At 50.1% G+C, this 25,761-nt stretch overlaps 1 non-coding gene across 1 annotated transcript; it reads left to right on the top strand.

Annotated features, from left to right (window-relative positions):
• Nucleotides 1–11,403: 11,403 nt before the first annotated feature.
• Nucleotides 11,404–11,476, top strand: TRNAR-CCG (transfer RNA arginine (anticodon CCG)). The gene has a single exon. It is a non-coding gene; the product is annotated as a tRNA-Arg (tRNA).
• Nucleotides 11,477–25,761: the final 14,285 nt, after the last annotated feature.

Below are 25,761 nucleotides of genomic sequence, written 5' to 3'. Positions count from 1 at the left end.
GCAGGGACCTCGAGAGGTCATCGAGTCCAGCCCCCTGCCCTCATGGCAGGACCAAGCACCATCTAGACCATCCCTGATAGATGTCTCTCTAACCTGCTCTTAAATATCTCCAGTGATGGAGAGTTCATAACCTCCCTAGGCAATTTATTCCAGTGTTTGACCACCCTGACAGTTAGGAACTTTTTCCTAATGTCCAACCTAAACCTCCCTTGCTGGAGTTAAAGCCCATTGCCCCTTGTCCTATCCTCAGAGGCAAAGGAGAACAATTTTTCTCCCTCGTCCTTGTGATGTTCTTTTAGGTACTTGTAAACTGCAGTCATGTCCCTCTAAGTTTTCTCTTTTCTAAACTAAACAAGCCCAGTTCTTTCAGTCTCCCCTCACAGCTCATGTTCTCCAGACCTTTAATCATTCTTGTGGCTCTTCTCTGGACCTTCTCCAATTTCTCCACATCTTTCTCGCTACAATACTCCAATGGATGCCTAATCAGCACAGAGTGGAGCAGAAGAATGAGTTCTTGTGTCTTGCTCATGATATTCCTGTTAATGCAGGTCTCTGGCCTGGGACCCTCCCTGGTCTTCCCATGGGTGGGAGTCAGTGCTGTCACCCTGGCAACCCCGTGCACAGCACAGTAGCATGGGCAGCACCAGGCCCTCAGCAGGAGGGCTCCTCTCTCTTCCCTCCTCACAATGCAAGAAACCAAAGCAAAACCTATTAATGTAACTAGTGACCCCTGTCCCCGCTGGTGCAGGGTGCTGCTGTTTAGAGGCCACCCTATTCTGGCTGAGACGGAGATGTTTGCAGAGAGTTGCAGGTGTTCCCTCTGAAAGCCTGATTGACATCCAAGTTCCTGTATCATCACACCACCCTGCTCACTCCTGGGACCTCTCAGCTGGGCAGCTCAGACCTTGCGTGCTGAAAAACCAATAGGACTCTGCCTAGACCCCATGGGAGCCTGATTCTCCTCACACTGACACTGGTGCAAAGGGGACATGAGTGAGCGTGATTAAGAACATAACAACGGCCACACTGGGTCAGGCCAAAAGTCCGTCTAGCGCCGTGTCCTGTCTTCTGACAGTGGCCCGTGCCAGGTGCCTTAGAGGGAGTGAACAGAACAGAACTCCATCCCTGTCCATCCTGGCTACTAGCCATTGACGGACCTAACCTCTGTGAATTTATCCAGTTCGCTGTTTGAACCCTGTTAAAGTCCTGGTTCAGAACCATCTGAAAAGTACTTTGCCCACCCTTGCGCCGGGAAATGATGAACCAGACCCAAAGTAACTAACAACAGGAACAAGGCTGAATGCAATGACCCAGCTTAGGCCAGGCCAGACCTTTGCTTTCACACCCATGAGCCCACCTGCCGCTGATCACAACGGCTCCCCTCAAACCCTTGGCATTGATCTATTAAATCATTGCATCGATTCCTTGCACAAGGGGCTGCTCGTGGGGACCAGGGCAATGACTGACAGGTGCTTGTGCTGTCGGACGGGGACTTGTTTCCTCAAGGACTAAGTGATGCTGCTTCAGTCGAACACCAGAGATGGAGGGGAGAGGAGGTTAATCACCACCCTCCAAGTCAACAGCTGATGAGCCCTGCAGGAATCGCAACAGGGGCCAGGGCAGGATTCTAGCTTCCTTGGGGCATTAGCTAGAGGCTAGGTGCACAGCCCAGAAGAGCCTGACCCTGGAGAGGAGGCCTTGGGAGAGAAAGAGGCAGAAGACTAGATCCCATGGGGACGTTTGTTACCAGGCCTGCGCCCTTCAGGGTCCAAAGGGGATTGTGGTTTCCCCCCTCCCCGGCCCCGGGAAGGCAGAGTGATGAGTGGTAGAGAGAGCCAGTGGTCCATCCATCACTCCTCAGAGATTGCTGGCCTGGCAGCTCTGAAATGTGTATTAAAAAAGAGAAACATTAAGGGCTTGAATAATTTAAGCCGCTTTTAACTACTCCCAGCCATTTAAACAATTGGGATGGTTTAAATATTGGAAAGAAGTTGGCCTGGGAAATGATTTAGGGCTGGGATGGACAGGTCCAGCTTGGCTCTGCTCTGCAGATTGGCACAGGACTGATACATGCACCGTCCCTGACATTGGGCCACGCAGACGAGGTTCAAAACTAAGCCCACATACAGTCAGAGAATCTCAGGGTTGGAAGGGACCTCAGGAGGTCATCGAGTCCAGCCCCCTGCCTAAAGCAGGATCAAACCCAGCTAAATCATCCCAGCCAGGGCTTTGTCAAGCCAGGACATAAAAACCTCCAGGGATGGAGATTCCACCACCTGTCTTGGTAACGCATTCCAGTGCTTCACCATCCTCCTGGGGAAATGATATTTCCTAATGTCCAGCCTACACCTCCAACTCTATGACCTGAGACCAGTGCTCCTTGTTCTGCCACCTGCCACCACTGAGAACGGCTTCTCTCCCTCCTCTCCGGAAACCCTCTTCAGGAAGTTGAAGGCTGCTATCAAATTCCCCGTTCAGTCTTCTCTTCTGTAGACTAAATAAACCCAAATCCCTCAGCCTCTCCTTGTAGGACATGCGCTCCAGCCCCCTTCATCATTTTTGTTGCCCTCCGCTGGACTCTCTCCAGTATGTCCACACCCTCTCTGTAGCGAGGGGCCCAGAAATGGATGCACTACTCCAGATGCAGCCTCACCAGTGCTGAATAAACCCTTTCCGCATGACCCACCAATGCCGGCGGAGCTGGCTGGCTCTGGAGGATCCAACCAGCACAAAACCAGATTGAGGGGGGGCTGAGAGCTGCTAACATCTGAGCACTGTGGCATGGCCGATGTGAAAGAAGTCGGAGGCTGAGCCAAGCTGTTCCTAGGGGACAGTGAATGAGGATAATATTTTTTCTCTGGGTGCTCCAACCCTGGAGTACCTTCAATTGGCATCTGTGAGTCTGTCCATTCAAATTTCCCTAAGCGCTCCCCCTTAGCTTAGTTAATACAGACATCCTGTATCCTGCCGGCCGACCCTTTCTCCTCCCTAGTCCTGTCTTCCAGGAAGTGAGACCTCCTCCTTATCTAATTACTCATGGCAAGCCAGGCGCGTATCAGCAGGAGACCAAGAGACATTCCTTAATATACTAATGAATGTGTTCATGTCTCAGTTCTGCCTTGTATTATTGTCTTCAGCATTAAATGTGTAGCTTTACAGATGCCAAGGGCTTGCTCCCCACTCCAATGAAATCAACAGCAACACCCCTTGATTTCATTTTTGGATCAAGCCTGAAGATATCCTGGTGCTGTCGTTCTTGTGTGGTCTTTCCCCATCCCCCTTAAATACCTTCCAGACCAACACAGGGCAGACTGTCATCCTAATCCCATTCTTGTTAATAATAAACTGTTCCACGACAGCCCCAAAATTAAATCATAACCCATCCTTTCCCTTTCTCCTCCCCCAGCAGTAGCCTTACTTGCCGTAATCAGATAAAAGTGCCAGCTGTTCCAAGATCGCAAGCAATATTTCTCTCCCTCATTCTCACCGAAAATTTCATGCAAAGATGCGGTGCTTAGAATTAATTCTTGTAAAACAATGTTTATATTAACCATTCATTTATCGACTCTTGGTGATGGCTCAATATTAAAATGCATGGTCCCTGAAGGGCCACATATTGACCTCAGCTGCCTTGCAGGTCAATATTCCCATCTCCAGTCAATACAACTTGACACTCACCTCAGCAGAAGTCAATAATATCTGCATATTATTATATTGTCAGATGAGAAACGTGCAGTTGTGTACGTTGGCTGTAAGGCAGTGCAAGAGCCACTGAATGAGGGCATTAACGTTCATTTCGCGCTCCACAAGGCATGTTGCGGAGGGGGCAGCTCCATGCTCCTGGAAGGGGCGGAGCCTCAGGTGGAAGGGGTGGAGCCAAGAGCAGTCAGCACTTAGCCCTGCCCACAGCAGAGTGCTGGACTTCCCCTTACGGCATTCAGAAGACCTGTAGAGCAACACTTACGTGGCATTTCAAAGGGGCTTACTGCCTATAGGGGGGCCTGAGAAGATGCAGGAAGGACTTGGTCACAGTAGCTGCGTCTACACGTGCACGCTACTTCGAAGTAGCGGCACCAACTTCGAAATAGCGCCCGTCGCGTCTACACGCACCGGGCGCTATTTCGAAGTTAACTTCGACGTTAGGCGGCGAGACGTCGAAGTCGCTAACCTCATGAGGAGATAGGAATAGCGCCCTACTTCGACGTTCAACGTCGAAGTAGGGACTGTGTAGACGATCCGCGTCCCGCAACGTCGAAATTGCTGGGTCCTCCATGGCGGCCATCAGCTGGGGGGTTGAGAGATGCTCTCTCTCCAGCCCCTGCGGGGCTCTATGGTCACTGTGGGCAGCAGCCCTTAGCCCAGGGCTTCTGGCTGCTTCTGCGGCAGCTGGGGATCTATGCTGCAGGCACAGGGTCTGCAACCAGTTGTCAGCTCTGTGTATCTTGTGTTGTTTAGTGCAACTGTGTCTGGGAGGGGCCCTTTAAGGGAGCGGCTTGCTGTTGAGTCCGCCCTGTGACCCTGTCTGCAGCTGTGCCTGGCATCCCTATTTCGATGTGTGCTACTTTGACGTGTAGACGTTCCCTCGCTGTGCCTATTTCGATGTTGGGCTGAGCAACGTCGAAGTTGAACATCGACGTTGCCGGCCCTGGAGGACGTGTAGACGTTATTCATCAAAATAGCCTATTTCGATGTTGGCTGCACGTGTAGACGTAGCCAGTGTGTCCATGGAGCACAACCATTTATTAATGGGCTCTTTGGTCTAGCCGAGAACGATAGACCACAGTCCCATGGCCAGAAGTGAAAGTTAGACACATCCAGACTGCAAATAAGGCAGGGAGGCTGATTAGCCATTGGAACAATGTCCCAAGGCTGGGGGCAGAGTCTCCATCCTGGACAATTTTTAAATCAAGATGGGCTGTGTCGCTAACGGCTCTGCCCAAGATAGGACTTGGGGGTGCTGCTCTGGGCTGGGTTACAGAGGAAGCCAGACTAGATCAGTGTTTCTCAACCTTTTTTATAACATCCCCCTTTTAAAAAAAATATACATACCCCAGTCTTCTCTCATTTTCCCCTAAGGCTAGGTGTACCACTGGCTGAGCAACATGGTCCTAAAGTAATCTGAGGTCTTGAAACAAGTGCCGGTCAGCCTTCCCAGATTACGGTACCCTTGGCAGGAGTCAGATTTATATTGCAGGCCACCACGTTACACCTCCCTTAAAAACGACTCCCTTACAAAAACGGGCAAACTATCACAGAAGACTCCTACCGAAAACTTGCTGACTTTCTGCCGTCTTATTACCAAAACAATGAATTGGAACAGAAATATTGTACTTCTGTTTCAGCAAAAGGCCTTGGAAGCAGTAGAAGCGAGTCATTGTGTGAATGCATTTTTAGCCTGCGCTAACTTTACTCAACATCAAGCAGTCCTGTGGCACCTTCTATACTAACAGATATTTTGGAGCAGAAGCTTTCGTGGGCAAAGACCTGCTTTGCCTGACAGGTCTCTGACTGTCTAGAAGGTGCCACAGGGCTTCTTCTTGTTTTTGAAGATACAGACTCACTTGGCTACCGCTCTGATATCTGACTTTACTAGTGCTTTTTATAGTGCCTGTTGTAAAACTAGGCAAATATCTAGATGAGTTGATGCACCCCGGAAAGACCCCAATGTACGCTGCACGTGTACTAGATGATTAAAATGGTCCTTTCTGATCTTGATAGTGCAGAATCTAGATAAAAACCAGCAGCCTACAGGCTAGAACCACTGACCCTTCTTGCAGGGGTGAGCAGGCCTGCTGCCTATACATGGGTCAGAAGGCTGCCTTTTTGGTATACATTTGTAGGGTGTTCAAGGGGGCTAATGTATTTATGACCCTGTTCAGCCCATTGGCACTTTCACCTGTGCCAGTGCCCCTGCCTAATCTGCTGTTAGAAACTGACCTTCCTGAGGTGGTCCACGTGTGTTTAGAAGACCAGCGCATCACCACGGCTGGGACGCCACCGCTGCTACCTGCAGCTGCGTCACCCAAGACCGCAGTGCGGGTGCTGAGGCCCTGCCAGCCACCAATCTTCCCTGCCGCAAGGCTTTTCTGATGCAGCAAATAAGCTGCCAGACCCAGCTAATGGAATTGTAACTGCCAATTAAAAGTTGTTCTGCTAATTGTGCCTGTTTCAGGGTTTAAATGTGTGTGCTGTGTGCATGCACCACACGCTTTGGTGTGTATGCATGAGTGCCAGGAGCCTCTGCCACTGTCACTCATTCCTTGCTTGATTGCTCTACAGCAGATTGGGGAAAACAAAGCCTTGCAAATCTCACTGCAGACAACACCCTACTGGCACGGTCAGGGGGATGAGCAGAATCATCTGCTCTGATTCCCTAATGCTGCTTACCGAGCCATTTCTGAGTAGGGGAGTAAAATTTGCCTTGTTTGTGCTGGAAGGGTTTTACACCCACTGTGCACAGCTGGAAAGCAGAGGAAGGATGGTCCGGTACTTAGTGCACAAACATAGACCGCACGAGATCCATATTTAATTCCATGCTCTGCCACAGACTCTCTCTGTGACCATGGGCAAGTCACTTAACCTCCTGATGCTGGCCCAATGGGGAGACCAGCAGTGCCTTACCTCTCAGGAGCACGGCGAGGTTGTGATTGTGAGGTGCTCTGACACTGTACTGATGAGAGTTGTAACAGGGTGGCTTATGTTTGTGCTGGAGAGCTGGGGCTAAGCCAGCCCTGGTTACCTGGTGAGCCCCAAAGGAGGGGAACCAGAGGGTCATACACAAAGGGCTGCAAGTTAGTGGATGTCTCCGCGTCTGGAGGCAGAAAGCAGGAAAAAGCTCTCCAGGCTGAGAAGCATAGGACCGAAGAGTTAGAAGGGACCACAAGGATTATCTGATCTAGCTCTCTGCCAAGATGTGGGATTTGTGTCTGAACAGTTATCCAGCCTCCTCTGAAAACCTCCAGCGAGGGCACTTCTGCAGCCTTCCCCAGGTGTCTCCTCCATTGTCCCGTTGTCCGTTCATCCTCAGATTTCATCTAGACCTGCTCTGCTGTAGTTTGACCCCAGCCTGTCATCCTGCCCACTGTGACAGCTTTGCTCCATCTTTTTAATGGCAGCCATTCAAGTATCTGCAGGCCCCTTAACCTCCTCACTTCCAAACTAAACACCCCGAGGTCCTTCAGCCGCTGCTCCTCTGGCTGCGTCCCCACCCCATCATCCTTGTCCCTCGCCTCTGAGTCCTTTCCAGTTTCTCTGCACTTTTTTTCTGTGCATCGGTGGTGACCAAAACTGGCCACAGCACTCCAGTGGAGATCTAACCAGTCCTGGACACAGCACTGCTCTCCCCTCCCCCCTGGCCTGCATGAGATGCCTCCGTTAATGAAACCTACCACTGCACTTGCTGTTTCTGCAGCAGCAGCGCGTCGCTATCTCATGTTGAGGTTGTGACCCACCACCATTCTCAGGTCCTTCTCAGCCGTGCTTCCGCCACTCCACTTATCCTCCGGGTGCCAGTTGAGAGAGGTTCATCTTGTACTGGGAAGCAGACACAGATGGGGATAGGCAGAAAGGGTCATGCCCAGCACGGGGCGGGGAAGGGGTTCTTAGACAGGCCCAATCACCTAGCATCTGAGAATCCAGCATTCTCTGGTCTTGGGGAGTGCTTGCCGACCACTCACTTGTGACCGTAGCACACGTGGCCAACAGTTGTTTGTCCAATTATCTGGGAAAGCGATCAATCTAGTTCCAAGACAGAAAAATGAAATGCCAGTTGTTTTTATGAAGCAGACTTAGGAATGGACCCACGTGTATGTTTTGCTCTACACCCACACCAGTTTTAACCTGAAACCTTGGTGTCAATAACAATTTTGCTCCCCAAAAAAACGAAGGATAAAAGTTCTGATGCTAATGTTTACCAAAAGGCGGGAGGGGGCAGATGTATTTAAGAGGGACACCAAAAAATCCCACTCCTGTAGCACAGAGGTCAGCAACCGGTGGCACAGGTTCCAAGAGTGGCAGATGAGTTGATTTTCATCAGCTCGTGAGGCAGGAGCTCTGCCCCACTGCTCTTGCCTGATGCAGCCGGGAGCTTGCTCAAAGCCAGGCCGCCTGTGAATTAATGAAAAATTAGCTAATGCGACCAACCACTACCTAAACAGGAAAGCTCTGCATCTTAAGTATTTAGTAATGAAGTTGCTGCAAGTGGGACTATTAAACTATGTCTACACGGTGCCCTAATCTTGAAATAAGCTATGCAATTTGTGGTACATAAATTGTGCACCTGATTTCAAGTAGATTTCAAAATAGGCTGTTGGGGCATGCAGCAGCCCTGTCTGAATGGCACCACATGCAGAAATAAAGCCCTGTTTTATTGCATCTCTGTACTCCTCCTGTGATGAGGTTCACAGGGATGCCAGAATAGCTCACCTCTTATCTCAAAAATGGCTTCAAGACAACAGGTGTGTTGCATAGACGCAGGCAAGAATTTCATTGGACCTTCATATCCTGAAATAGCGCCAACTCTGTTGACATAGCCTTAGTGACGTTAAAACGTATGACCAGCATTCAGACTATGTAGAGGTCTAAAGGTCAAATTTCGGCACTCCACATTGGGAAGGTTGTGACCCTGCTCTTGCGCCTTAAAGACTAACACGTTGATTTCTTAGGTAACGAGCTTTCAAGGCAAAGACCCACTTCCTTACCCACAAAAGCTCATTGCCTAATAAATCAAATCAGTCCTTAAGGTGGTACAGGATGGCTTGAGTTTTCTATGGCAGCACTGCTAGAATAGTTGTCTCCGCTAGTCGGCTAATGCAGTCCCAGGCTGAGGTTGCTTTCAATGGGCCTGCCTAAGGAAATTGCTCATTTCAGTCCATGCTGAGATGTGCCTTTGGGTTTCAGTCGTGAGCACTCGTTAATTGAAAGCAGTAAATAATTGTAGTTCTACTGGCATTTCCTTCAAACCAGGGCTTACATAGGACATAGCTGGTACCTCGCTGTTAGGCTGGTCTTGTGAATAGGGCAAATTACACCCCATAGTACTCTCAGGCTGCGTCTACACCACAAAAATAACTTCAAAGTTGCTAATGTCTGCACACACCCTACTTCGAAGTTAAAGTTTGAAGCAGGGCATTATTCCATTCCTGGGAACGGAGTAAGGACTTCGAAGTTGGACTCCTTTCCTTTGAAGTTAACTTTGAAGTAAGGGAAACCCTGTTTAGACTCTCTGCAGGCTATTTCGAAATGGTGCCCCACTTCTAAGTTAACTTTGAAGTTAGTTCCTAGCATAGACGCATCCTCCGAGGAGTAGCCGTGTTAGTGTAGCTTCACCAGAAAGCAAAAAGTAAACAGTCCTTTAGCACCTTAAGACTTACAAAACAAAAAAGCAGTCATGTAGCACTTTAAAGACTAACCAGCAGGCACCCTTCAAGCCCGAGGGATCATGGGTTTGCGCCCCAGTTGGACTGATTCAAACAGCGTTTTCTGTGGCTGTGCAATCCAATGCGGGAGTGGCAGTCCTTTCCGCACTGTGAGCAGCAGTAGGCAGATGTCGCTCTGGTATCACGGGCAGGGATCTTCCTGAGGGCTCTCCTGTCTTCCGCTTCCTTCACCAAGGTAGTTTCATACATAACAAGAGCTTCCTTCACTCCCTGTTCCCAGGCGTTCCTGTCTGAGGCGAGCGAATGCCAGGTGTTCACGCTGATAGAGAGAGCGCTGAGGTCACGCTTTCACGTGTCCTTGTAGCGCAATTTAGGTCGCCCTTTCGGCCTCTTTCCAGACGCCAGTTCGCCGAAGAGGAGGTCGTTCGGTATTCGGCCATCCCTCATGTGTGAGACATGGCCCAGCCAGCGCATACGCCTCTGTCTGAGAAGGGGGAACATGGAGGCGGTGCCTGCCCTCTCAAGCACTGCGCTACTGGGGACCTTGTCCTGCCATCAGATACCGAGTGTGCGCCTAAGGCAGCGCATGTGGAATGTGTTGAGCCGCTGCTCTTGTTTTGAGCGCAAAGTCCATGTTTCACTGGCGTACAGCAGTGTGCTCAAAGCACAGGCTGTGTAGACCGGCACCTTGGTGTGTACAGTGAGCTTATTGTTAGCCCAGACTCTCTTTGTCAGCCTGGAGAACGTTGTGGCGGCTTTTCCAATGCGCTTGTTGATCTCGCTATCAAGTGACAAGTTGTCCGAGATCGTCGAGCCTGGGTACACGAACTCATGGACGACTTCCAGTTCATAGTTTAGCACGTAGATAGATGGCTCGTTACCCACGTTTTGACCCATCACCTGGGTCTTCTTTAAGCTGATTGTGAGGCCAAATTCCATACATGCATCCGTAAAGCGAGTTATGAGTCACTGCAGTTCCTGCTGAGTGTGAGCAGCAATAGCTGCATCGTCAGCAAAAAGGAACTCCCTTAGATGCTTCGTAAGCACCCTGGTCTTCGCTCTAATCCTCGACAGTTTGAAGAGGTTGCCGTCCATTCTCGTGTGGAGAGAGATGCCCTCTGTAGCAGTTCCAAAGGCATATTTGAGCAAAACTGCAACGAAGATGCCGAACAGTGTTGGAGCCAACACACACCCCTGCTTCACTCCGCTGAGAATCTCAAAGGGTTCGGATGTGGATCCGTCGTATACGACAGTCCCCTTCATGCCTTCATGGAAGGCCCTAATAATGCTGAGCAGAGTTGGGGGACAGCCGATCTTAGCCAGAATCGTGAACAGACCTTTTCTGCTGACGAGTCAAATGCCTTGGTCAGGTCGATGAAGGCAATATACAGAGGTTTGTTCTGCTCCCTGCACTTTTCTTGTAGTTGTCTAACAGAGAAAACCATGTCTATGGTGGACCATTCAGCTCTGAACCCACACTGAGATTCAAGGTAGACTCCCTCCGCAAGAACATTGAGCCTCTTCAGGACAACACGTGCAAATAGCTTCCCCATGGTACTGAGAAGGGAGGTGCCGCAATAGTTGTTACAATCGCTTTTGTCACCCTTGTTCTTGTAGACAGTAACGATGTTAGCATCCCTCATATCTTGCAGTACGCTGCCTGCTCGCCAGCATTGGCAAAGTATTCCATGCAGCTCTGAAACTGGGGTACTGTTGGCGCATTTGAGGATTTCCGAGGGAATACCGTCTTTCCCTGGCACTTCTCCAGAAGAGAGTGCTTTTAGTGCGTCACTGAGTTCCTCCAAGGTGGGCTCAGCATCAAGTTCAGTCATGGTGGGCAGAGGCTCGATGGCATTCAGGGCTCTCTTTGTAACTATTGTCTCTCTGGTGTACAACTCTGAGTAGTGTTCCACCCAGCGTTCCATCTGCTTGGTTCTGCCCTTCAGGACCTCACCTGTGGCCAACTTAAGTGGGGCAGTCTTTCTTTGTGTTGGACTGATGGCCTGCTTGATCCCATCGTACATGAGACCCAGTGGCCTAATGGATAAGGCATCAGCCTCCGGAGCTGGGGATTGTGGGTTCAAGTCCCACCTGGGTTGGTGGTGAGCTTTCATAGGATGAACCAGCTTCTTCAGGTGGTAGGTCTGTCCCACAAAAGCTCATCACCTAACAAGTTACTTTGTTAGTCTTTAAAGTGCTACATATGACTGCTTTTCTGTTTGGATAGAATACAGACTAACAATGCTATCTCTCTGTCATTAAGACTTACAAGTTCGTCTTACCCACTAAAGCTCATTACCTAATAAATAAAATTGTTTGTCTTTAAAATGCTACAGGACTGCATGGGTTTTTTTGTGACCCCATATTACTCTCACTTTCAGGGGGTGTTGAGCTGTTTACTGCCTTGATAAGGGTGTAATTGCCTTGTCTGATTGATTGAGGTCAGCTCTTGGCAGCTTCAGCATTATGCACTGAGTGAAAGGCCGAGAACCCAGTGACTCTGCTCTGTGCCTTGCTTGGGTCATCCTTTGCAACCGTGCAACATGACTGTCAAATGCAACATTTTGTACACTATCACTGTCATGATCATGAGGGTTAGTGAGAAGCCTGGGAGCAAAAGTGTTAGCCTCCTTAGCCAGGTGGGGTTGGCCTATAGGAATGTAGGTAGGAATTGAATTTTGGCTCCTCCTTCTTCTGTTCTCTGTCTTTTTGCTGCTTCTTTCCAGCCATCAGGGAGAGAGACACAGAATATCTCCCGCCAAGAACAGGCCCTCCAATCTTCTGCAAGTAGGGTAAAGTTTAGATGGATCCGTTAGGCTTTATTGTTTGATGGTTTGGGAAGTGGGGTCTGATGTCTGTGCACTTTTTAGAAATGTTCTTTTACTCTCCTTGTAACTAAGTTCTCGGCCCATGGTGGAGACTCCCCATGTGTTTTACTTTGTGACTCTTCCATCTAGTCATGAGACTTGCAACACGAGTATTGTTGTAATAATTAAAGTTCTCTCTTTTTCTTTTTATTAACCTGGTATTGGTTCATGTTTGTGTCCTGGTTTTTACTTTTGGGGCTGAGATTTCCCAAGTAGTCCCTCCCTGGTTTCCTTATTATTACTTGGGTGGTGGCAGCGAATTTTATCCCCAAAATCTAAGGGTTTTTAGGATTTTGGGGGGGAAGTTTATACCAGAACCTGGTAGATAAGGTTTTGGAGATACTTTTGCTGGGCCCCACTTCTGCATTTATCTTGCTAGAGTGGGGAAGGAGCCGTGACATGCTGGGATAGGAGCCATGACAATCACCCACAACCCAAGATGCAAAGCAGTAGAGAATCTGACCTGGGTGTCTTAAATCCAGTGGTCAGCCCCCGTTCCGAGACAACGTGCCGAAATGTGACTTTTTGACCTCTATTCATGGTCTGAGTGCAGGTGATGATACTTTTTAAAGTTACTAACAGTCCTACTTACAACAGCTTCTTTAACAAATACATTCACTTGCAAAGCTTTACCATGCAGTTGTGGCTGGTGGGAGGAGGGAGAGCCCTGGCGTGCAGAAGTGGGGCAGGCATGTGCTGGGGGTCGAGCGAGATGGGGGTGGAACTGGGAAGCCTTAGGGTTGCAGGAATGAACCTCCTGCCTGAAAAATGGTGACAGCGATTGGCGAGGTAGCAGGCAGGGCAGAAACGGAAAGCAAGAGGGCTCGGCCCCCATCCCAGACAATGAGGAGAGGTGGGGGCAGAGGGACTAAAAAAAGCTCGCCCTGGGGCAGGTGGCAACGGGAGGACAGAGGGGCTCAATCCCTGTACCTGCGAGGGTGCAGATGGAAGGCATAAGGAGAGGTAGGGGCAGATGGCAGAGCAGTGGGGTCAGAGGGGTCTGTCTTCTTCCCCAGAGGAGAGGAGGGCAGATGGCAGGCCTGTGCAGCAGGGGGAGCTGCTCCACCCCACCGTTGGCCTGAAGGTCCCAGCCCTGCTCTCCTGGCAGCTCCACGCCGCCCTGCACCTCCAGCCTGGCCTTCTTGCTCTGCCCCTCTGCTGACTGGCTTGTGGCAGCGCTCGCACGCCCCCCGGCAGCTCTACTCACCCCGGTGTGCACCTGCGGGAACAGAGCAGCTCCAGCGCTGCATGGGGGAGGAGGGAGAGGCTGAGCTCCCGCCACGCATGGCAATGAAAATCAGCTCAGGTGCCGCTCTTGGCAACCATGCTGGGGGTTGCTGTCCTCTGCCTTAAACTTCCAAGTGGTTGGTAACCAGTTCCAGTTCTTTCTCCACATTGTTGGTGGAACTTAAGGCAATCTGCCGCCTCCCCAGGGTTCAAACATCGGGAATCACATCCCAAAGGATCACCTGAACAAACCATTGAACGCCAAGAGATTTTCAATGCAATAGATTTGGGGTTCGGTTTTTGTCAGGGTTTCACCCTTCCAGGTTCACATTTTCACGTTTCTCTCCACAAGCATCTGGACAAGAAAATCTGTTTGTTTGTTTTTTCAAACGACAGCTGATATTTTCCCACCGTTGCGTAAGGTGCTGGGGCTTTAATAAAACAGTTGATGCTGAAAAAAGCATGATAAAATCCCAAGACCTGCCCCTTTCCCTGGGCATTTTGTATTCCAGAGACAGGACTATCTTTTATGAAGGACTCATTGCTCCTTAAATTCTGATATTTGACTTTTATGGCAACAGAGCAAGAGGAAAAGCTGACTTGTGGTTGCAGCAATAATCTGCAACTCAGGAGACCTGGATTTAATTCCTGCTTCTGCCAAAGGCTTCCTGTAGAGCTGTGAGTCCCTTCATCTCTCCACAACTGAATGAAGAGAGAAGCGAGTCCTCCCTGTCTGTTTTTTCTCTACAGAGATTGTAGACTCTCTGGGGCAGGGACCAGCTGTTAGGATGGGTCTGTGCAGCACCCGGTCTCATCTGTCACCTCTAGCCACTAGTGCAGTGCTGGTAACAACCCCTCGGTGCACACTGCCCTGCATTAGAACACGGGTTGTTCTGTGATGGTAAGCACAGCAGTGCACGTTTATCCATGAAGCAGTTCACGGTGCTCTCCATCTTCCTTCCCCTCCCACACCAAGACAGCGGATCCCTGCAAGAAGTGGGGGCGCCAGATCGAAATTGTTTCAAGACTGAACTCGACAGGTTTACAGAATGGGAGGAGGGCACTGCCTATGATGGTGCATAGTCTACCCGTGACTTCTAGCAGCAAATGCCACCAGCAGCTGGAGATGTGCCGGGCGGCGGGCTGGGTTCTGAGTGGCTACAGAAAATTTGCTCCCACGTGTTTGGCTGGTGGCGCGCACTCTCCTGCTGAGGGTCTAACCTCATGGTGCAGCCCCATCGGGGTTCTAGATTCTGCTGGTGTCTGTCTGCCCCGTGCTTTTCTACTCACATTATGAAAGAGCTGACCACCACAAGGCAAGGTGGGAGGGTAGCCTGGCTTGGCGCCCCAGAAGAGGCGGGGCCAAGGGCAGAAGGGGCGGTGTCAGGAGTAGAAGGGGCGTGGCCTAGGGCGCTCAGCCCTTAGCGCTGCTCTGATCGTGGCATTGCCTCCTCCGCCCAAATAATCAGAGCCAAGCGGAGCACTGAAGCAGCCCTGCCCCTGGCCTTTCAAAGGGGCCCAGAGCACCAGCTCCTGCCCCTGCCAACGTGGCAGCGGAGGTGGCTGGAGCTCTGGACCCCTTTGAAATGTCAGGCCTCTGTCCGACTGTCCGGCTGGTCCCCCACTGGTGGGCCTGCACCCCATGGCAAGGGAAGGGTGGTGTGTGTCGCTCACTCCCAACATGCCCACGAGAGCTGTGCACTCCAATCGAAGCCTTGCTGCAGTCCGATGGGCAAACCCTGCCAATTCGAGCATGTGCAGGAAAACAACCCCATCCCCAGAGACCCTCTGGGTTACAACAATCTTGCAGCCCCCTGAGATGAAAGAGAACCATTTACCTGGCCAGGGTTGCCCAGTGCTAGTCTAACTCATCACGATATTTGGGCTCCGAAAGGGATCGTTCTCCTAAGTTCCTTACACCTTCCTGTGCAGCCAGGGGCACAGGTCACACGCGGGTGTAAAGTAGTGCACATGGTAGATGCTCAGCCACGCGAAGTGGTTCTATCAAGATTTGAGGGTGTCAGTAACTCAGGCTGAGGTCGTGCGCCTGGTGCAGGAGGTTTGGTGGCCTGCCATAAGCAAGAGACTGGAGCAGGTGATCATGATTCCTGCCTAAATTCTCCCGCTGCTTGGAGCAATGTCCCAGTCTGGGGGATGAGAAAAATGTCACCAGCTTCCTTAAATTGATGCCACTTTTTTGACGGGAGGTCGCCTGGCAAGTCAGGTGGCTGCTGCTCTGGCTTCTGCTGCCACAACCTTTCTCGGGGCTGCCAGAGTGATGATCAGGAGTGGGAGGGAAGCCCCCACCCTGTATTTTGATTAACTCTTTCACCGCCCAGCTCAAGCTGGAGTCTTTTCAGAGACCATCTGTTCGCTCTGGGCTTGTACAGCCTCTGGCACAATGGGATCTAAGGCCAGGGCCGGCACGCCTAAGCCCTACAACTCAGCACTTATCCCATCTGCGTCATGGAGTACTCTGTGAGTGCTATCCGGTTCCTCTGCTGTGAGGCTGGTGCTGGCAGCACGGCACCAGGGCACCAGGCTTTCCTGGAGAGGCCACTTTGGATTTTGGGGCTGCTCACTCACTTAGCAGGATGCTTACGGGACTCCGAATGCCCTTATCTCCTTACAGACACACTGCACTGCCAGCGAGCCCTGGATCACACCCTCCCCTAGGCTGTTTCAGGCCCAAGCTCCCACACCGTCCTGCAAGTGCTGCTCAGTCTTGAGCAGCAGCATCCCCTGCTAGTCCCTTCCTAGGATCTCCACTCACCCCCACCAATGCACCTGAATCCACTCACAGCCCCCATGTCCTGTTTTGTCCCTGAGCCACCTCTCAGTCTGGACTGGCCTCTGGGGTGCTTGTGCGAGGTTGGCAAATCGCCATCAGCAACGAGAACCATCAAATTCGTTTCACTTGTGCGGCCTGGTTCTCTGAACGCTGCCCGCTCCTGGCTGCCATGCAGCCCCGGAAACTTCAGATCTAAAGGAGGTTTCCAAAGCATCTTGCAAAAGGCGCCTCAGCAGAACAGGCGTGCGTGGGTGCCCTCTTCCCATGCAACCACTAGGAGGCGCCCTGACACCAGGCGAGGCCTGGAAGAACTCCCTCCACCACCAGCCAGTCGATGGGTTCATTTGTCCAAGCCTCCCCCAGTCGATGAGGCTGACACTCCACAGTCATCCCTCTGATTAAGATGCCACACTTGAGTTAAAGCGTACATTAAGATTTGATGAGTAATTGATCAGCGCATCAACAGGGACGCAGGGCTGGATGGAGAAGCCAGGACTGCGGACATCTGTGTACAAGCTCCGGCGGCTGGCTGCTTCACTTAAATGAAACTTATTAGGGAGTTGGACTCTTAAAGGGCTAATGTCTTTTTTATATCAGGCAGAAATGCTGCGACGTCTCAGCATAGCATATACAGGCCTGACGTGATATAAACTGTGATTGAAAAGCCTGGCTCCCTCCTCTGCCTCTCAAGGTGAATGCCCCCTGGAGTTCAACAGATGGGTGGGGTTTGGTATATAGGTTTGAGTCTGGTCTCATATATTCCAGATTCAGACTCCTGAGCTCAGTGGATTTATTCCTGATTTACACTGGCGTAACCCACTCAGAATCATGCTTTAGCACCACATGTGGATGGACAGAGAGATGTGTGTGATGTATGTAGCCCATCCGTGAGCCTCCTTATTTAAGGAGGATTGTAAGTCTGCAATCATTGCAGGTGTGGAAAGTGAGTATAAAATGCTACCTGTGTAAGAGAGCAAAGAATTCTGCTTTCACAGTGTTTTGCAGAGCCACTTTGCAAATATACAGGCACAAATATGGTGCCCATCTGTAAAAAGTGAAATTAGGACAACCCAGAAAACTGCAGTACAGACCAGGCAGCTTAACTTTTGTGCCAGGAAAGATAATGGAAAACATAATTAAGAAATCCATCTGCAAATATCTAGAAGATAACGAGGTGATAATAACAGCCAGCATGGATTTGTAAAGAATAAATTGTCACACCAACCTGATAGCTTTCTTTGATAAAAACAAAAAAGCAGTCAAGTAGCGCTTTAAAGACTAACAAAATAATTTATTAGGTCTTGAGCTTTCGTGGGGCAGACCCACTTCTTCAGATCATAGCCGCACCAGAACAGACTCATTATTTAAGGCACAGAGAACCAAAAATAGTAATCAAGGTGGACGAATCAGAAAAAAAATGATCGAGGTGAGCAAATCAGAGAGTAGAGGGATGCGGGTGGGGGGTTACTCAAGAATTAGATTAAGCCAAGTATGCAAGCGCAAGCCTTGCGCATGACGGGGAAATGGTAGACATGGTATGCCTAGGCTTCAGAAAAGTATTTGATGCAGTCTCAGGTGACCTTCTTATCAATCAACTAGGGAAATACAATGTATATGGGGCTACTATAAAGTGGATGCATAACTGGCTGGATAACTTTGGATGCATAACTGGTTAGAGAATTACAAACCAAAGTAGCAGAAATGTAGCACTTTAAAGACTGATTTATTCCGTGATGAGCTTTAGAGAGTCATTATCAATTGTTCACAGTCAGGCTGGAAGGGAACAAGTGGGGTTCTGCAGTGATCAGTTTTGGGACCAATTCTGTTCAGTGTCTTCATCGACGGCTTAGCTAATGACACAGAGAGGAAGCTTATGAAGTTTGCAGATGATACCAAGCTGGGAGGGTTTGCAACTGTTTTGGAGGGTAGGGTCAGAATTCAAAATGATCTGGACAAGCTGGAGAAATGGTCTGAGGTAAACAGGATGAAATTCAAGAAGCACAAATGCAAAGTCCTCAACTTAGGAACAACCAGTTAGTTTCACACATACAAAATGGGACATGCCTGCCTAGGAAGGAGTACTGCAGAAAGGGGTGTGGGGTCAGAGAGGGTCACAAGCTAAAATATGAGTCAACGGTGTGACTGCTGCAAAAAAATCAAATGTCATTCTGGGTTGCATTAACATGAGTGTTGTTAAGTGTTGTACCCAGAAGTACTGAGACCTCATCTGGGGTGAGTGAAGTCTCTGCTCTACAGCCTTGGCTGCGAGCCAGCTGGTCTTTAGCTCATGTGGTAGAGTGCGGGGCTTTCAACCCTATATGCATAGGTTCTATCCCTGGTGCTAGCAACCTGGATCTGTGAGCAAGACACAAGCAGTCATTCTTCCATTCTAGTCTGCACTGGTAAAGGCCCAGCAGGAGCTCGGAGTCCAGTTCTGGGCTCCATGTTTACAGAAGGATGTGGAGAGATTGAAGAAGGTCTGGAGAAGAGCAACAAAAAATGACTAAAGGTCTGGAGAACATGAGCTCTGAGGAAAGACTGAAGGAACTGGGCTTGTTTAGAAAAGAGAAGGCTGAGAGATGACACGATAACATTTTTTCAGGTACCTAAAAGGGTGTTACAAAGAGGAGGGAGACAACTTGTTCTCCTTGGACTCTGAGGATAGGACAAGAGGCAATGGGCTTAAACTGCAGCAAGGGAGGTTTAGGTTGGACATTAAGAAAAAATTCCTACCTGTCAGGGCAGTTAAGCGATGGAATAAGTTGCCTGGGGAGGCTGTGAAATCTCCATTAGTGGAAATATCTAAGAGCAGATTAGATAAACACCCGTCAGGGATGATCTGTTCTAGATGGGGCTTGTTTCTGCCATGAGGGCAGGGGACTGGGCTTAATGACCTCTTGAAGTTCCTTCAAGTTCCATCAGTCCAGGATTTCAGAACTGAATATTTCCCCTTGTTTTGGTTGGCTGCTGAACCAAAACAATCAGTTGTTTGCCAACCTCTACCCAGAAGGTCCTTTCCAGTTCTCTGACCCTAATACCAAACCCAAGGCAAAACCTTCTGCCCCTCTTGGGTCTCCTGTTCGCTGGCCATTTAGCGCGATGCGATGCTCTGGCTCATGTGTCAAGCTGGTCCAAATTCCAGCCATGGAAGGTTTTCCCACACCCTGGGGCAAATGTCATGAGAGATTGAACCTCTCCAGTTCAGCACCCTTGAGACCTGACCGGTGCTGGAGGAGAGAATTTGCCAGACCATGGGAAGGCAACGTTACCTAGCAGTATTTCCAACACTCTGGCACATGGGTGGCATATGAATGCCCCAACCTGTCCCTTCTGCCTAAGGCCCTCCACCTTCCATCCTGCTGCCCTGCCAGAGGACCGAGACTTGACTGTGGCTGGAGGAGTCACACCTCAGCTGGCCCAAGTCCTGGCTTAGTAGCCGTGACGGTCAGCTAACCTACCTGAGCCTTGACCACCCCTTCCACACCAGCTGATCTGAGTGCCTGCCTGCCTGCTTGCCTCAGTTACCTTTGAGACCTGGGCTGCTGACTGCCCTGGGCCACCGGTCCCCCAGCCACCCTGACTAGCCCGAACCCCGAGTCATCAGCACGTCCTAGCCCCAGGCCCAACCTCCACTGGCTTCTGGTGAGAGGCTGAGTGAAGTGGAGCAGGGTGGGTGGGTGGAGACACAGGGAAAGTGAGATGAGACAGCAGAGCCTCAGGGCAGAAAGTTGGTAAAGCCAGGCCTGGCTGCTTAGGGAGGCTTAGTGTCCCTGGCTTACAATACCTGCCACCACTGTTCCTGGTAGGCTTAGCACTTGGGCAGCCACCCAGGAGAGATTCAAGGTCACCCAGCTGATTACCAAAATCACCCACAGCTGCATACCACCAGCAGCATTTGTGTCTATGGGTGGTGCATATCTTCAAATACCTTGGCGCACATCATAAAATTTATTCCACACAGGCGGAAAAAATCAGAGGACACCGTCAGACACTCATGAACGAGGAGTCAGTAAACCAAAATATGTCCAGTGATGATTCCCCCCCCACCCTTTTGCTCACAGGGGCTGGAGTGTTGGGGGGGAGAGCGTGGGATTCTGGACTGTTCTGTATCTGTCCCCAAGTTTTAACCCCAGTCAGAATTTTTTCAACAATCTTTAGCTCCAGCCTGATTCGAAAAATGGTCTGACTCAGGGAAGACATAACACAGCACAGCTGAATCATGGCCGAGCTGTTGTGTGAGCCCTTTAGAGAACGAGCTGTGCCCACGGGATGAGTCCCCCTCGTCCCCTTGCGTTTGGCTGGTTTTGTGTTCCTAAGGATGGGGCGTATATGGGTTTGTACCTGTTCTCCAGACCCTCAGCTCCTGTACTGCTTCAGGTTAGTACATTTAGCTGGCTAGTTTTTTAGGATATGTGAGCTAATCAGTAGGGTTTTCCTTTAATGAATGGTTAACCCAGAGGCCTGGAAGCTGTTATTGTGGCGACCACCAGAGAGAAGAAATCAGATACCCCATCTCCAGTCATTTATCATTATTGAATCAGGGCTGGAGGTCCCCCCAGCTCCATCCCTCAGCCCCTGGCTGGCATGTTACATGATTAACCTCACTTACCCTCCAGCAGGGCTCAGGAGAATGGGAATTAACGCAGATTTTTGTGCTTCTGAGGCAGCCTGGCTGCTCCAAGCAGGGGAGGTTGGAGAGACGAAGCTAGGCAGGGAGGGCAAGCGAGAAGAGAAGAGAACTCAAGAGTGAGGATCTCAAACACCTCCCGCAGGCATCAGCCACAGCCATGAGTCTATTTGCTGGGTGCTGTATCTCCCAGGCTGAGCCCACCAGCTTTCCCACGCTAAGCAAAGATGGAAAGGGACTGCCAAAAAACTCAGGCGTTGCGGGAATACAAGGTCACCGGTGCAGGAGCTGAGACTTGTCCACCTGCATGTACTGACCCTAGAACCCCGCCTAGCGAAGGGGTGATCCTGCAAAGGGAGACATAAGTGACACGGGGGGGGGGGGGGGGGGAGGCTGCTTCCCTCCGAGTCTATATCCAGCCAGCCACATTCATGTGTTCGTCCTCCCAAGCAGGTGGTGCGGCTGCTGTCTTTCAGAAGAGATATTCAGCCATCGTCCTGACTTCGGTGGGCCCTGAAATCCGACTGCATCGTTAGCGAGAAGAGAGAGGATCAAAGAATGGCTTTAACCCAATGCCAAGCTCATCTGTTACCTGCTTCTTCTGGCCACTCAGTTACACTTTCAATCTGACATCAGGCTCTCTGTCAGTTCCAGCCCTAAACTCATACATTGTTTCACTGCCCTGCTAAGCAGGGGTCAGCCCCACCCCCAGACCCAGCTGCATTGCAGCAGCGGGTGACGGGTCTCCTGTCTTTCATTTCTGACACATGCACTGCAAGAGAGTTCAGTCTGGGTTTTGCTCACAGCAGACCACGTCTCACTAGGCCTGGCTCTGAAATAGCTGTTTGCTTTGGCATGCACCAGCTTTTGTCCAGTAATAAATGCCCCAGTTTCGAAAACTGTGATGCTCCTTGCTCCTGCCACCCATACAGCTTTGAACCTCTTTGAGCTTTAAGCAGGGGTCAGTTCTGACTCCCTGATGTCCAGTCAAGATGCTGCACCAGCAGTGAGAAATTCAGGCACTGCCCAGCCAATTAACAGGGCACTCACAGCCACGCACTGACTGTGTGTTTTGATTGGCGGTGCGCATCCACACATGTCTTGGTGCACAGAATATTTATTCTGCCCAGAGATGGAAAAAAATCCAGAGTTCCCTGTGCACCAGCCGGGATCAGGCTAGTTCCCACCTTTGTGCATTTCCCAGCTCCTGGTTTGTACCTCGGACTTTCTCTTCACCCCCACTTGGGCGGCTTTGTCACATCTGTAGGCAAAGCAAAGATTCTCTGCCACTGCAGAAACCCACTGGCTGTTGGGCAGTTCCCCAGGGCTGTATCCAATTCACATGATGAACTTTTTGCCCTCAAACAGCTGGAAGCCACTACCAAAGGGTGCCCCTGCTGACTACAATCAGCATCTCCCTTGCGTTGCCATGCAGCAGTGCTAACTGGTGCACATCCAACCACAGCCCTTTGCAATTGCTCTGTGATCTACAGGTAAAATGCTATTTTCATTCCTGAAAGGAAACACAGAGGTATACATATATGGAGATACACATCTCATAGAGCTGGAACGGACCTCGGGAGGTCATTGAGTCCAGTCCCCTGCATTCACAGCAGGAACTATCACCAGCCCTGACAGATTTTTTTAAAATCTAACCTGCCCCAGAACCCGGAAGGGCCCCTCAAGGGCTGAGCACCTCCCCATGTTTACGAGGCCAATGCTCTAACCACTGAGATATCCCTCCCCCCACAAGCTCTAGCCCACCTCCTGCTCCTCATCTGCTACGCCAGCAACGCTGTGGAGGGAAGCAACAAGGTTGATTTGTTTTTGACCAGTCCAGGCTGGCTGTGCCTTCTACACGGTTATTCTCCAGCTGTGCCCCAAAGGATTCTTGAAATATAGAGATGCAGATCTCTTATTGGTTCTCAATCCTGCTGGAAAAATATAACAAGTGGGGTTCCACCAGAGGTCTGTGTTAGAACCGGTTCTGTTCAATATCTTCATCAACGATTTAGATATTGGCTTAGAAAGTACATTTATTATGTTTGCAGATTATACGAAGCTGGGAAGGGTTGCAACAGCCTTGGAGGATAGGGTCATAATTCAAAATGATCTGGATAAATTGGAGAAATGGTCTGAGGTAAACAGGATGAAGTTTAATAAGGACAAATGCAAAGTGCTCCACTTGGGAAGGAACAATCAGTTTCACACATACAGAATGGGGACAGACTGTCTAGGAATGACTACAGAAGAAAGGGATCTAGGGGTTATAGTGGACCACAAGCTAAATATGAGTCAACAGTGTGATGCTGTTGCAAAAAAAGCAAACATGATTCTAGGATGCATGAACAGGTGTGTTGTGAACAAGACACAAGAAGTCATTCTCCCGCTCTACTCTGTGCTGGTTAGGCCTCAGCTGGAGTATTGTGTCCAGTTCTGGGCACTGCAGTTCAAGAAAGATGTGGAGAAATTAGAGAGGGTCCAGAAAAGAGAGACAAGAATGATTTAAGGTCTAGAGAATGTGACCTATGAAGAAAGGCTGAAAGAACTGGGCTAGTTTAGTTTGGAAAACAGAAGATTGAGGCGGGACATGATAGTGATTTTCAGGTATCTAAAAGGGTGTCATAAGGAGGAGAAAACTTGTTCTTTTTATCCTCTGAGGATAGAACAAGAGGCAATGGACTTAAACTGCAGGAAGGGAGGTTTAGGCTGGACATTTGGAAAAAAGTTCCTAACTGTCAGTGTGGTCAAACACTGGAATAAATCACCAAGGGAGGTTGTGGAATCTCCATCTCTGGAGATATTTAAGAACAGGTTAGATAGATGTCTATCAGGGATAGTTTAGCTAGTACTTGGTCCTGCCATTGGGGCAGGGGGCTGGACTCGATGGCCTCTTGAGGTCCCTTCCAGTCCTAGTATTCTATGATTCATAGGACTGATCCCTGACAGATTTTTTTTTTTTAAATCTAACTGGCCGCAGACCCTGGAAAGGCTCCCTGAATGACTGAGCTCACAACCCCAGATTTATGAGGGCAGTGCTCCAACCACCGAACAATCCCTCTTTACTCTTCCTGAGGCCCAAGGAGATCCAGAAACGACTGAGGAGTGAGGAGGCCTGAGCCGATCTTGGCATGTCAGATCTGGGTCCTGTTGGAAATAGTTCCCACAACAGAGCTGACACCAAGAATGGCCTCCCATAGCTCTTGGCAGCTGCCCACTTTGCCAGAATGACACACTGTTTACCCCATACAGTGATGGGGCAGGTCTGGAGACAGATGTTCGGGACACTGAGTTGAACAGGATGCAGCACCTCCTGCTGGGTCTGACCACCGGTGACACTTCTTGCTCCACATGAATTGCTTTGGGTGTGGAATGAATCACACACAGACCTGTAGGACAGTCTCCCCACAGCCCCAGAGGTTTGACAGCTGAGCAATAAGGACATTGGCCAAGGCTTAATAGCAGCCTTCAACTTCCTGAAGGGGAGCTTTAAGGACGATGGTGAGAAACTGTTCTCAGTGGTGTCAGAGGGCAAAACAAGGAGTAATGGTCTGAAGTTAAAGAGGGAGAGGAGTAAGTTGGATATTAGGAAAAACTACTTCACCAGGCAGGTGGTGAAGCACTGGAATGAGTTGCCAAGAGAGGTGGTGGATTCTCCATCCCTCGAGGTTTTTAAGTCCCGGCTGGATAAGGTCCTGGCTGGGATGACTTAGTTGGGGTTGATTCTGCTTGAAGCAGGGGGCTGGACTCAGTGACCTCCTGAGGTCCCTTCCAGCCCTATGATTCTATGATTCTAAGATACTTGTTCTTCTCATGTGAGTCGGGGTTCACCCCCTCCATCTGGGCACTGTCAAAGAACCAAAGTGGGCAACCTGGATTGCTGCTCGGTAGGAGGTGCTGTGGGATTCAGAGGTGTCCCTAGGATGAGACCGCTGAAATGCCATAGAGAGTGTCCAAGTGGAAGTTAAACATTAGTGAATCTATTGGTTTGCCCCTCTCTGAGGCGCTAATAACTAGCTTCCCTTTGTAGATCTCATAACACTTTACAAAGAAGGTGTGTATCATTAGCCCCGTTATACAGACAGGAAAACCTAGGGAAGAGCAGTCAAGTGACCTCCCCAAGGTTACCCAGGAAGCCAGTGGGCAAAGTCAAGGATAAAAGCTGTCTCTCCTGAGTCACACTCCACTATTCTATCCACGAGTCCACTAGGTCATATAACCATCTCCTCTATGGCCTTTCCACTCCACCCTGACTTGCTGGTGCTAAAGTCACCGTCATGTCCTGCCTCACCTTCTTCTCCCCTCTCCTCTGATGCCTCTCTCAAAGTCCTGTCTCCACATTAACATCATGCTTCTTGTCCACACCTTCAAGGCCCTATGGCCTTTCTGTGGTGCTCTCTCTCTTCCACTGCTAGGCACCTCCCAGTGTCCTTTTCTTGCTAAACCCTGTGTCTCCTCTGGCTCTTAGCTTCGTCTTCCTGCAGTTTTCTGCCAGGTTTGGCCACTTTCCTCCCTAAGGGCCACTTCTTCAAGCCTCTCCTAATCAGTCCTTCTGCTGTCTAATAGTTTCCACACCAGCCTTTGAGGAGCCCCATGGGCCACAAGATGTCAGTGCCACATGCCTGTCCCTGGACAGGGGCTGCGTGTTGCCTTTCCTGACCCACAAACACACCAACAGCCACACCCACTACTGCAGCCACACGTAAGCAAATGCACACACATGACATGGACACATGCCACTAGCACAAACACATTCAGACAGCCAACCACACCTTCACAGCGACACAAACACCATTCAGTGAACAAACTGTTCGTCCACACTCAAGTACAGCCATATAGAGACACCCAAATCTACTCCCAATTTGGGCAGAG

The sequence above is a fragment of the Carettochelys insculpta genome, chromosome 2 (genome assembly GCF_033958435.1).
Source record: "Carettochelys insculpta isolate YL-2023 chromosome 2, ASM3395843v1, whole genome shotgun sequence".
Taxonomy (NCBI): Eukaryota; Metazoa; Chordata; order Testudines; family Carettochelyidae; genus Carettochelys; species Carettochelys insculpta.
The sequence above is the reverse complement of the archived record's forward strand: the minus strand, read 5'-3'. Positions and strand labels throughout refer to the sequence as shown.